General features: G+C 40.2%; 1 protein-coding gene and 1 pseudogene across 1 annotated transcript in view; one reads left to right on the top strand and one right to left on the bottom strand.

The window, feature by feature from the left end:
* The window catches only part of MED13L (mediator complex subunit 13L), a 445177-nt gene that overhangs the window by 95965 nt on the left and 336325 nt on the right, over nt 1-12887 (top strand). The gene's annotated exons all lie outside the window — the stretch shown is intronic.
* LOC144275555 (actin, alpha cardiac muscle 1-like) overlaps nt 1706-12887 on the bottom strand; it is a 43296-nt pseudogene continuing 32114 nt past the window's right edge.

Raw genomic sequence — 12887 nt, 5'->3', positions numbered from 1 at the left:
TGAATTCAGTGGCTCTGGCATACCATATAAATACTGTAAAGAGTTTCTGGATGCTATTCCATCATGTAAGATGGAGTAGCCACAGTGAAGACAAGAGGCCTGTACTACTGGCCCTTAGATGAGGAAGGTGAAATCTGTCTCCCCTGCATTTAATTCACTAAAAACACAGTTATGGCAGGCTTTACGCTGGTGAAGTGTCACTTATATTGATTTATCGCTGGTGGGTGGAGACCGTCTTTATTAAACATTTGTGAAGAGAACATTAAAGTATTCTGACAGTTCTTATATCTTGAAAAAAATAAAGTTAACAGTTAGGAAAATACGTTGAGTACTGAATTTTTGGCAAGTACCAGAAAGCACAGAGTGTACTGGACTGTAAATATTGCAGAATTAGCACAAATTACCTGATGTAAAAAGCATGTATTTGTTGTAAACATTGGCTGGTTCAGCAGGTTGTTGTTTTTACAGAAGTGCACTAAACAGTACCTATTGCACTAGAGTAGTAATAAATATTTGTCTTTCAATGTGTGTTGTCTCCAAAAAAAAAAAAAAAAAAAAAAAAAATTGAAGTTGTTGAATGTAGGTAACAAATGAACTGAACTGCTTTATTTCTGTGTTGAAAAGACAAACAGACCTCCTAGTTTTTATATATCCTGGTTTGGATTAGTATGTTTTTTGTTTATAACTGTTCTCTAATATTATTCCTTGAATAAAATAAAGTGTGCTTCTGTAAATTTCTTTTGATTTGTTTTTAAATCAGCTATAATTTCTCTTCAGTTTAAATGTTATGTTCATTTTAGCACTGGCACTCTGCTGTGTATGATATTGAAGTGTTTCAGGTGGCTGTAATCACAACAGTAATAGGAAAAGGAGCAACTTAAGTAAACATTTTCCAGAAATTTAAAGCAGTGTGTAAAGTTTAAATATTTCCAAAATTTAAACTTGAAATTTTTTTATACAGAACACTTTTAATCCACTGAATGAGAGGATTGTATTTTTGCAATATATTGTTTTACAGTCATAATTTTGTGATTGTACTTTAATGTCTTAGATATGTGGATATATAATAATGCACACAAATATAGATATTTGTGAATAGACCCATAATATATTAGTCATAATCAGAATTTACAATGTTCTCACTATGTAATATGATTCATATATTTTTTATTTGTTTTAAACCTTGTCTGTCCCTTCCCTAGCCCTTCCTTTGTCTGTTATCTTCATTTTCTGTACTTGTCTGATGTACAATACAAACTCTTTTGGGACATTTTTTTTTTTGAGTGCCTCTTTTTATCTTGTAGCATGCCATGCTAAATTATGACACTATACACATAACATCTGATCTAATATGTGCTTTTATATATACATGTGTGATGAGTAACCATATTTCTGTAATGCATTTTGGTTAATTTAGTGTTAGGGTGATAGTATCTGAGCTCTCTATGTGATATATAAATGTATGGAGTACCACATTACATTAATATGATGTAAATGTTGATGTCTATCGGTTGAAAAGGAAAGTATAATTGTTATTCTTAATGAATATATATATATAATGAATATTATAAATGTCTTGTAATTAAAAAAAATCAGAAAATACACAGCCTCTGTTAATTTTGCGTTTTGCCATGAAAAACTATTTTTTGGGGAAAAGTAGCTTGTAATAAGTATAGGCTTTATGTCTTTATATAATATTACACAATTAAAAGCATTTGTGGACTATATATGATCCAGCTTCATCATATTCTTGTTTGCAGAACCATGTCTGGTGGAAAGTAAATAAGGAAGCCGGAGCATTAAAGTTCTGCTGGAGCAGTAATTTTAATTTTCATTTTGCTGGGATATATAGCAGTAATCTTTTTTCATTTTGTCCACTATGTCAAGATACACGGTAGTTCCTCTAGAAAGGACATTAAGACAGACCTGTATGCCAATAATGTCAATATCTCATTTCATTATGCTGTTGTAGGTTGTTTCGTGAATTCAGTCAGATTTCATCTCATACCAGTAAAAGAGAGCTGGAAAAATTTCAGGGGGAGGGAGAATGCTCATTACCAGTAAAGTCCATCTGATGACATGTAACTCTTTCTGAGGGAAGATGAAGTGGCAGCTGTAGCTATTTTGTTCTCAAAGTCCTATGCCATGTAGCATAGCTTTTCCTTGATATCATGGACACTTTCTCTTTCGGCTGTAGTGACAAAGGAGTCACTATGTTTAGTGAGAATCTTCATAGATAGGCACATTGGGACAGTTTTTAAGGATATTTAGGCACCTAAAGAAGCAGATAAACATCTAGTGGGATTTTCAAAAATGCAATTTTGAAAATACCGCTAGGTGTCTAAATACCTTAAAATCTGGCCAGTTATAACACCATCTCGTGAATCCAATACAGTACAAGTAATACAGCCTGAAGCATACAAAGTACTGCTTGAATTGCAACATAGAAAGCTGGGAGTTTAAAAGTTTCAAACATTAATTGTGTCATGGTTTCCCTTTTCATGGTCTGCCTTGGAATTCTGAGGAGAGTCAGCTAACAAAGGGGGCTATTCCTCAGATGCAACATGAAGCTCATTGTAGAAAGTGTGATACTGTTTTTCCCCCATGTCATCCCAGAGTATAAAAATGCAATCTTCAATAGGGTATTATAAAGTGAGAGTACCTGTTTTTGGTCTGGGCTTCATCACTTACATAGGAATCCTTATGCCCTATACCAACCAGGATACCATAGTCATTTGGGAGTTCTACAGTAGATGGGGATACTGCCCTTGGAGCATCATCACCAGCAAAGCTTGCATTCACAAGGCCCGGAACCATTATTGCAGCCTAGAGAAGCAGTTTATCTTCACACATGGTAGCTATTTCTTCTTTTAGACTTAGAAAGAGATGGCTGCTTAGATATGTGAGAGGTGGCTGCTACTTCTCTTGGGTGTTTAGTTTAGTGAATTATTGTACTTGTTGTCCTCTCCCTTCTTCGAGTGCTTGCTCATGTCCATTCCATTGTAAGTGTGTGTGCTCTCCACATGCACCAGTGCTGGAAGTTTTTCCCTCAGTGATATCCATAGGGGGCAGGCTCTGGCGCCCTCTGGAGTGGCGTGCATATGCACCGGTGTAAGGGGCATCACTGCCTCCCCCCTCCCTCAGTTCCTCCTTACTGTGAGTGGCCATGCTGGAACGTCTCCTTGCCTTGGCAAGCTTTCCTATCTCAACTGTGCCTAGTAGCGAATTTGTTGTATGTAGTTGTTAAAAGTTGTATAGTTAATAGTTCCCTTAGTGTTAAGTTTGAATTAGTTAGTCCCGTATGGGACTTAGCCTAGGGCAGGACATGCCCCCGTCCCTGGGCTTCAAGTTTTGTGACTGCTGCAAAAAAACTATGCCAGTCAGTGATCCCCAGAGAAGCTGCCTGAACTGTTTAGGAGAAATCCATGTGAGTGACAAGTGTCACATTTTCAAGAGCTTCAGGCTGTGGACCCAAAAGTAGCGGGACACTTGTCTTTGAGTGCTCCTTATGGAGTCTGCCCTTGCACCGGTCTCGGAGCTGATGAGATTGGATTGTGCTCCAAGCACTGTGGCCTTGGTATGAAGTGCGCCGCCTGCACTGACCTCCATCCCCGATACTGGCTATAAAGCAAAGAAAGGCCGAGAGAAGACATTCTCCTACGTCCCGTAAAGGGATAGAGAGAGTCAGACGAGAGCAAAGATCTGCACGGGGCAGCTCTTCCCCTCTGGACAGTGGCCAGGCTTCAGCTCCCATTGAGCTGTCGAGTCCACTTCCAGACCCACCTGCCATCCCAGGAAACTGCAGAGGCAGTCTGCACCTGGAGGTGCCATCCACACCGGAGGCCTTTTAGGCCACTACGGACTTACTGTTCCTTCCCGTGAAGCACATGCTGGCCAGTGAGGTGCCCCATTTGAGGGGTAAACTTGCCCTGGGACCCTTCCAGTGGTCTTCATCAATGTGGCACTACTGCCCACTGCAGAGGATGCCCCGCCAGCACTTGCCTGAACAGTGGCACCAGCCCCTGGATATCGGTTGGCTTATCTGCCAGAGTTCCCGGCATCGGTCCCCAGACTCTAGGCAGCATTCCTCAGGGTTCCGCTGTCGATTTCCGGTGGTCTGGCGCAGACTTCCAGAGGCGAGGCACCAGAGCCCTGATGCTGGGAGCATCTGAGTCGGTCTCCCGGTCCTTGGCATCGTTCCGGAGGAGTGAGACGCCCGTCACTGGTCTCCGGATCATGGATATGGATCACCACAGGCATGCTGACGGTCCCCAAGACGTCAATCCTCTTGCTCCCGTTCCTGGTCTACAGAGCAGCACTGCTCTCTTAGTGTGGGGTGTCGATTGCCGGGGTACCCTCACTGATCCGCCGAATGCCGCCGCCGGTCATCGGAGTTGTGGCATTGAGAGCCATTTTCCCAGTACTGGTCCCCAATGGAAGTCTGCGGAGACAGCCGATGGGAATGTGGTAGACAAGCGGCCTCGGTACCATCCTGGTCCCTCAGACAAGTCTCTCCCTCCTTGGGCTCTGACAGCAAGGAGGAAGGCCTGCTTTCAAGCCCAGGCAACTCACCAGGGACATCAGCATTCCCCTCTGGGCCACCAGTGGCTGCATGGCCCCATCCTCGCCTCTCTCCACCTCACAGCTTGGATGCTGCATGGTTGAATCCAGAGGAACAAGCCTGCTCTAGTCCGGTACAGCAGGCTCTCTTGGAGAGCAGGAAGCCTTCCACCAGAGCAACTTATCTGGCAAAGTGGAAGCGTTTCTCCTGCTGGGCAGTGGAGCGGAGTATCTCCCTGACCCAGTCGTCTCTAGTCCTTTTTGGATAACCTGCTTCACTTAAAGCAGCAGGCCCTCACCTTCTGTTCGACCATGATGGCGGCCTATATCAGCCTTCCACCTTTGCATTTAGGGTAGATAGGTGTTCTGTCATGACGATTAGGTTCCTGAAAGGCTTTGAAAAACTCTTTCCGCCAGTCCGGGACCTGGTCCCCCCATGGGACCTCAACCTGGCCCTCTCCAGGCTCACGGGCTCGCGCTTTGAGCTTTTTGGGTTCTTGTTCCTGTAACTGTCTTTTTTTCACCAAAGCTTGAGAAAGTTGAGTAAATCTCCATCAATTTATTATTTTTTCCAATACTTGGTGCTCTAGGCCAGTGATACTCAATTAGACCTACCTGCGGGTCAATTTGAGAATTTTATGACCAGGCCATTTGTGCAGAAGGCTGACAAATTTTTTAAAAAAACTTCAGCTGCCAATAAAGAAAGACCTTGCTTGCAATATAAGTGTTAGTGGTTCTATCTTTTAACAAAGTTTATAAATATTATTACCTGTGTTTTTGGCAATACTGGCAAACTTTGTGAAGAGTGGTTTGTAGGAGGTCAGGGCAAGGGGTATTCACTGGTGAAGATGCTCATCTGTTAGGCGATTGTGGTGTTGGTTTTTTTATAATGTTCATGATATAAAATCCAGATTCACAGAGAGATGTGGATCCGAACATCATTAAAAGATCGATGGCTAGATTCTGGATATTCTGAAACTGGTCAACGTATTGAGTCCAGAAATCACAAATTCCCACTTCTCTGAATTTTGCCTTCAAGACATCTAAGCTCTGGAGCCTTACAGTTTCTAATTGAAAGGCACCTTCATCAATTGAATAAAGAATGTTCTTTGCTTCAGAAGGGCAAGGTCCATTGACTGAGACAACAAACAGATCATGATCAAATAAAAGCAAATTCTCTGGAATTTTAAAATTCTCAAATCACACTTAAAATTTTCAGTCAGATTGTTTAGGAATTCTTGTATTGTCTTAATCAAAGTTTCATATGTAGCAGCAACACAATGTGGGAAAGTATAACCTCTTTCCTGTTAAGTCTGTCTGAAGGATTTAAAGATTTCACTGAAAGGCACACGCTTTTTCAAACAGATCCCTGACACTGCTTGCCCGGCCTTGGAGCTGCAACCTGAGGAAATTCAAGCGACCAGTAATATTGCACAGAAAAGCTACCTGTAACAAAGAGGGGACACCATTATTACATTCCAGGATCTCTCAAGCCTTGTTGGTCTTGTGGTTTGAAAGAAATTCTCTTGTTTCTTTTTGAAGCGCACAAAACCTCTTTAACACATGCTGGCTACTTAACCAGTGACATTGTTGTGCTGGGTTAAACTTGGATTTAAACTTGGAGAGTGGTCAGTTTGGATGAGCTATTGCCAGCAGGAGAGTGAGTTTGTGTGTGTGTGTGTATGTTCCCGGGGGGCGGGGGGAGAAAGCCTGGATCTGTGCTGGAAATGACCCACCTTGATTACCATGCACATTGTAGGGAGAGTGGTCACTTTGGATGAGCTATTACCAGCAGGAGAGTGAATTTGTGTGTGTATGGGGGTGGGGGGGGGGTGAGAAAACCTGGATTTGTGCAGGAAATGGCCCACTTTGATTATCATACACACTGTGAAGAGAGTGGTCACTTTGGATGGGCTATTACCAGCAGGAGAGTGAGTTTGTGGGGGGGGGGGGGCGGAGGGTGAGAAAACCTGGATTTGTGCTGGAAATGGCCCAACTTAATGATCACTTTAGATAAGCTATTACCAGCAGGACAGTGGGGTGGGAGGGGGTATTGTTTCATGGTCTCTGTGTGTATATAATGTCTACTGCAGTTTCCACGGTATGCATCCGATGAAGTGAGCTGTAGCTTACGAAAGCTCATGCTCAGATAAATTGGTTAGTCTCTAAGGTGCCACAAGTACTCCTTTTCTATATTCAGCTGAAACGTCTTGTTGAAGAGTTATAAAAAGACGATAAAAGCTAGAAATTGAGCATATGTAGTTCGCTAATCTCATCACAATACCCACTGGTTTTTTTTTTTTAAAGTCCCCAGACAACTTACTACACAGGACAGTCTGGTGAATGATGCAATGAAGTGTATTTAATGAAGGGTGTATCGCTGCTCTGGAGGGACCTCTGTCTGTAACATGAAAGTTTACTTTAAGCAGATCTATACAATTTTTTTCAAAAAAGGCTTTTATCTTTTCAAAAATGATCTCTCCTGTGGTATAGGTTTCTAATGATATTTAGTACAAAAATTCTTCCCTGAAAATTTCACCATCATAAAATCTAACAAACGGTGTTATTGGGCGGCATCCCTTAAATCACTTGATTCATCCACTGCAAGAGAGACACATTTGGCATTTTTAAAATCAGAAGGCAGTGCTGACAAACGATCCTCGTAAATTACCTCCAGTCTTCGCACTGCTGTGAAATCGGATAAAGAGGAACTTGCTTCACACTGTTCACAGTGTCATCTTTGTTTTTATTTTTTGCAAAAAGTTCTTCCAGCATTTCCAGCATGCACTCCTTCACAAGCTCAGCATCCAGGAAAGCCATTTTCTTTTTAACTAGTACCAACATTATCCAAAGAGAAGCAGCTATTGCTTTTTCCTGTACAGTCGCTATTATTAGAATGATATTTGAAGTGTGATATCAAGACGTTGGATTTTCAGTTTTGTCACATCTTGCAACGCTGTCAGGAGGATAGGCCGCATTGAAGTTACTGTGCTTTGATTCAAAGTGGCGTCTCATGTTGATGACCTTAGGGATGGATGCGGTGGTTAGGTATATTAAACACAAAGGTTTTCCTTTTAAATGAGGTGGCATAATAAAAAGAAAATCTGCTGTCCAATTTGGGTTAAAAGCTCAGTTTTCGCTGTTGACTTTGGAATGTTTACTCCCACTCACTTTCATTTGGTTCCATTTCCAAAAAATTTGGCTGAGTCCTAGCTGAATTGTAGCCCATGCTATTGCAGGAACTTATGATCTAGTAAGCTTAATTTGTGCTGTGGCTTACCAGGGCTGAGCCCCAGAACCTCTTTCATTACAAATTAAGCACTGCCAGTAAGTTACTTAATAAGGAAGTCATAGGCAAATGATAGGCAGTGCATCACTGTTTGTGAATTTAATTATAAATATTTTTTAAAATTGAGCTGGTGGGCCACACATGAAGTCTTGCTGGGCCACATTTGGCCCGCAGGCCTCCTATTGAGTATATCTGCTCTAGGCTCTTCCTAATTCATGCAAATAGATTCTTGGTTGTTTCTGTTCCCTTTCTAACCTTTAAAGGCAAGCTCAATTTCAGTACAATGAAGTCAGTCAGATCTGTATATAGAGTGAATGATGGTGACAGATTTTCCTGTAAGACAGCTGAGGAAGAGGAACATGTAATATCCATGCCCATTATCATGTGTGAGTAAAATTAACACACATTCGCTTTCTGAAGCAAGCATTAATCTTGTAATGCCCATCTGTGGCATCAATTTTTTTTTTTTTTTTTGGTGGGTGAAGGAAATTTAATTAATTTTTTTAACAGCAGCCCTTCAATGATCAAACAGTTTTTCTCCTTTCCTCTCCAAATGAGAGCCAATGGTTTTGGTTAGTGTTTTAAAGTAAATGTTTCCTTTTAGTAAATATGCATGCATTTATTTAAGTATTTGAAAGATTGTGCAAGTTTTAACATACTAAGTAAACACTGTGTGATGCTAGAAGAAATGAGGTAATGGTTGTACTTTAATTATGATAAAACATTACTTTGCAGTTCATTCTGGTGGTTTAAGAGCGACACCCTGAACAGTTATGCAGGAAACTGAAGTTCTGTGTCTGTCACCAGTCCTTGCTCCCTGGGTTGGGATGCTGTGAAGGTAGAATGCTCTGAAAACAGAGGGGATGAGAGTAGAGAAGGAAGCTCCTTGTGGATCTTACCAGTTTTTTTTTTTTTTTTTTTTTTTAGCAGAGAAAAATGTAAACTCTTCAGCCCTTCCACAGATCTTCTTCCCTTATGGCTTGATTTCTCTTGCATACTTATTTTCTTCAGCATGTGATATACTTATAAATGAACTTGCACTCTCCTTGGGAAAATGTTTAAAACAAGAAATACTTTGAGATGTTAATTGTGTGTTAAGTCTAATTATTTCCTTTTTAAATGAACTTCGACAACACAATCTAGGATTCTGCTCAGGATAAAAAATAAAAACCTGTCTGGAGCATTAAACAATGTTAGGGGCATCTGGGGATGTGGATATACTGTGAACATGACAACTTTTTTTTTTTTTTTTTTTGCGCAGGTATTGCAAACTCATTTTGGAGTGTTTTATTTTTTTAAGCACATATTGTGACAACTGCTGTCTGGGCAGTCTATGAATCAGTGCATTTTTGCACAGAATTGGTTTTTAACTGGGTCCTCGCTATAAGAGCACATTGAAACGAGAAACAGACTAATTTTTTGTTGTTGTAGACATAAGAACTTATTGGCAGCAGTTTATGCTGTAGTTATTATTGAAGCTGGATCATTGGTATTTTTAAGTTTTAGAACTTTGTACCCAGTAGTATTGCTGACGTCAGTAAGGAGTCTTAAAGCTGTATGATTTAAATTCCTTAATTCTTTGTCAGTTTTTTATTGACTTTGATATACTGAGTAAAAAATGAAATGTTACATTTTGGTTACCTTTTAAACACAAATTTTGATTATATTTGTTGTTATAGCTTACATGAAAACGCTTAAATAAATAAAAGAAATAACAGGTAGTATGAAAGGGTTTGGAAGCAAAAGCGCATAAGGTAGTTTCGTGCTCGGGAAAACATTCTGAGAGCCAAACAGCAGGAAATATGCAAAATATGGATATTTTTGCTACAGAATACTCCTTCATGTTTTGATACTGGTAGTGTCATTTGAGTGTCTGGTTTGCTGGTCTAAAGTCTGTATATAGAAATACTGTACTCAGAGCTGTGACAAATCCAAAGAGCCTATGATTCTGCAAAATAGCTGGGCTGTTCAACTTGTATTGCTGCAAATGTCTTGACAAAACTGAGAAGAATAGAATTTTTTCTCTTATTTAAGGGAGGTAGGATCTGAAGTTCATACTAGCCTGTAAAAGTCATTGGGCCATGGAAATTATAGGCAAGTATGTAGAGGAATAGGATGTTTTTCACTTCCCCACTTTTCAACTTTTTTCTAAGCATTATTTAGTGTATAATGAGGATGTAGCAGGATGCCTTTATTTTTCAGGTTAGCTGTCCTGATTGCCATAGCAACAGCTCTGAAGAGAAATTGCTTAGATTTAATGGCACATCAAGTAGTTGTTTCAGAGAGCAAATCTTCTGATTTTGAGATTGCAAATAGATTTTGATTTCAGAATGAAAATAATTTCCTTCATATGCACCCCTTTATTGATATGAGTGTTTTTCATAAGGCACTTGCAGTTTTAAGAATTACATTACACTCCTATCATTTTAGGTACACCTCTACCCTGATATAACACAGTCCTCGGGAGCCAAAAATGTTACCGTGTTATAGGTGAAACGGCGTTATATCGAACTTGCTTTGGCCTCGAGCATTTCTGTTAATAGTCACTTCCCGCCCCCTGACTGACCCCTCAGAACCCCCGTGCCATCCAACCCCCGTCGCTCCCTGTCCCCTGACTGCACCGACCCCTATCCACACCCCTGCCCTTTGACAAGCCCCCCGGACTCCCACACCCTATCCAATGCCCCTGACTGCCCTGACCCCAGAACCTCCGAACCATCCAACCACCCTGTCCCCTAGCCCTCTGAGACCTGCTGCCCCTTATCCAATCCCTCGGTCCTGGCCCGGTGCCATTAACGTGCCGCTCAGAGCAGCCAGCGTGTCTGAGCCTGACACGCTGATCCGCTGGAGCGCGCAGCCCCGCCCCCCCAGAGTGCTGCTTTACCGCGTTATATCTGAATTCTTGTTATGTTGGGTCGTGTTATAACAGGGGAGAGGGGTATTTTGCTTTTTGCATGTGTGTGCAACTGTACATATATAAATTAGTGTACACTACACCAGGACTTAAACCCTTCAGTCCTTTCATTGAGAGTTATGGCTAAGAAAGGACTGCAGGATTTTTACCCAGATTTGTTTTGATGCTCACTTTTTGTGTTACACAAAATGAACAGATGATATTGGGTCACAGAAACAGAAAAAGTGTGTGATCTTACTTGCAGACAGATGCTGTATTTATAGAGCTCTTATAAATATTTAGTTTTTTCCTGTTTCTCTTCTGCTATTGAACATCATAGCCAAGAGTACTACTCTGAAGGTACAAACAGAAAGACGGGGTCCATTAGCTGCAGCAAGTAGAAGCACTGAGAGACTGGCTGGTGGTAGTCTTTAATTTTTGTTGTCCTGTCTCACATTCATAAAAGCTTCTGATAAATACTTTGAAGTAGAGTCTATTTTTGTGCTTTCTTAGACCTTTCTCAGCTATAAAAGCATAAATACTATCTCTGATGTTTTCAGTGCATCTTTTGCTAAAGGTTTTATCGCCACCATGATTTACCCACAACTGCCTGTGTAGTTCTGTTGAATTGCAAATCTGTTTAGGTTATGCAGTAAGTGGCAGTTTCAGTCTTTTCAAAGAGAACTGATTTGGATAAAAATAAATCTAAATCTTAAAGATCTGATGAACAGGGAGGAATTGAAACTTCACAAAAGAATGAAACAGAAGCAGTCCCCTCTATAGAGTAGAGAAACAGGCATGGGAATCCTAAAAACTGGAATCAGAGACAAAGTGATGAGATAAATGAGAATAAGCTTTTGTAACATGAGCATGTTGTGACTTTGTGAATGTTTATGTATGTACACATATGTATGAAAGAAAATACATTAATGTGGTGTATTAAATTTCAGGTGTCCATGCTAAAATAGCTCTTACAAAATATGCAGATGCAACTGATGCTGTTAGAGTTACCGTGAAAGCTTTATAACTCTTTATTAGGCAGGAATCTGCCCTTTTGGAAGGATCTGTCTTTCAGAGGAAATTATTTTAAACCTTCCAGAGATGCTATTGCTACATCCAAGTTTGTTTTCTTTCTGAATTGCATAATAGCTTCAGATATAGTTGTTCTGTGTCTAACCTTATGTGTGTAATCTATGTAGAAGTGTGTATAAAATTGTATTTTAAATTAGCATAATAAAAGATTGCTTTAGAGTAGCTTTCTTTTATATGAAACTTCCTAATACACTCTTTAAGATTTCCAGCCAGGTCCATGGCAATCAGTTCAATAGCCAGAAGACCTCTGTGAATACATATTTGGAAAGTAGATTTCCAGCCAGATCCTCATGTGACTTCATTCATGTATTCAGAATTTAAAAATAACTGGTAACCGAAGTCTCTCGGGGAAAAAAAAATAAATTTCTACCTTATATAGAAAACCAAATTAGAGAGTTTTATGCCTTACAGCAAAGAGAAATTTCTTTTGTGGCCTTCATTCTTCCACACAACCAAGAAGAGATTCTAGATTTGGAAGGGGGAAAATGGAACCATAATTGTAAAGGAGAAAAACATAGAAGTGACTGTTCCAATCAGTCTTTCCACTAACAAAGCTTAAGGTGCTTCCTTGAATTCTGTTAAAGACAAGAACATGGCACATGTTCCTATCATCTCTAAATTCAAGGGTAATTTACAATATAAAGATTAAGGTGAAAATTCCACATACAACCTCTTCATTTTGAAACAAGAAACAAAGAAGTTTGCACAATATCAACACATTGTAAAGCCGGACAGAACATTGATGATGTGAGTCGGTATTAGTGAGGTAGTCTCATTTAGGTTATGTGATAATCCAAGGGAAATGCTCTGTCAGAGAGAATTAAGGTCATATTGATTGACACTCACCTGAAGGACTTGGTGCACAATAATGTATCTTCTTAATAGTGGACAACACAATGGTATACATAAATAGAAGAATAAGGCCTTCTGGTCTGCACACAGACCTTAATTTTCACACAACAGGCAGAGGAAAACATGCACCTCAAGGGTACACAAAACTTTACCATAGTATTTGGCATTTTCCAATAATTAACAATCACCATAGAAAAGCCA

Source organism: Eretmochelys imbricata, chromosome 15, assembly GCF_965152235.1.
Source record: "Eretmochelys imbricata isolate rEreImb1 chromosome 15, rEreImb1.hap1, whole genome shotgun sequence".
Taxonomy (NCBI): Eukaryota; Metazoa; Chordata; order Testudines; family Cheloniidae; genus Eretmochelys; species Eretmochelys imbricata.
The sequence above is the reverse complement of the archived record's forward strand: the minus strand, read 5'-3'. Positions and strand labels throughout refer to the sequence as shown.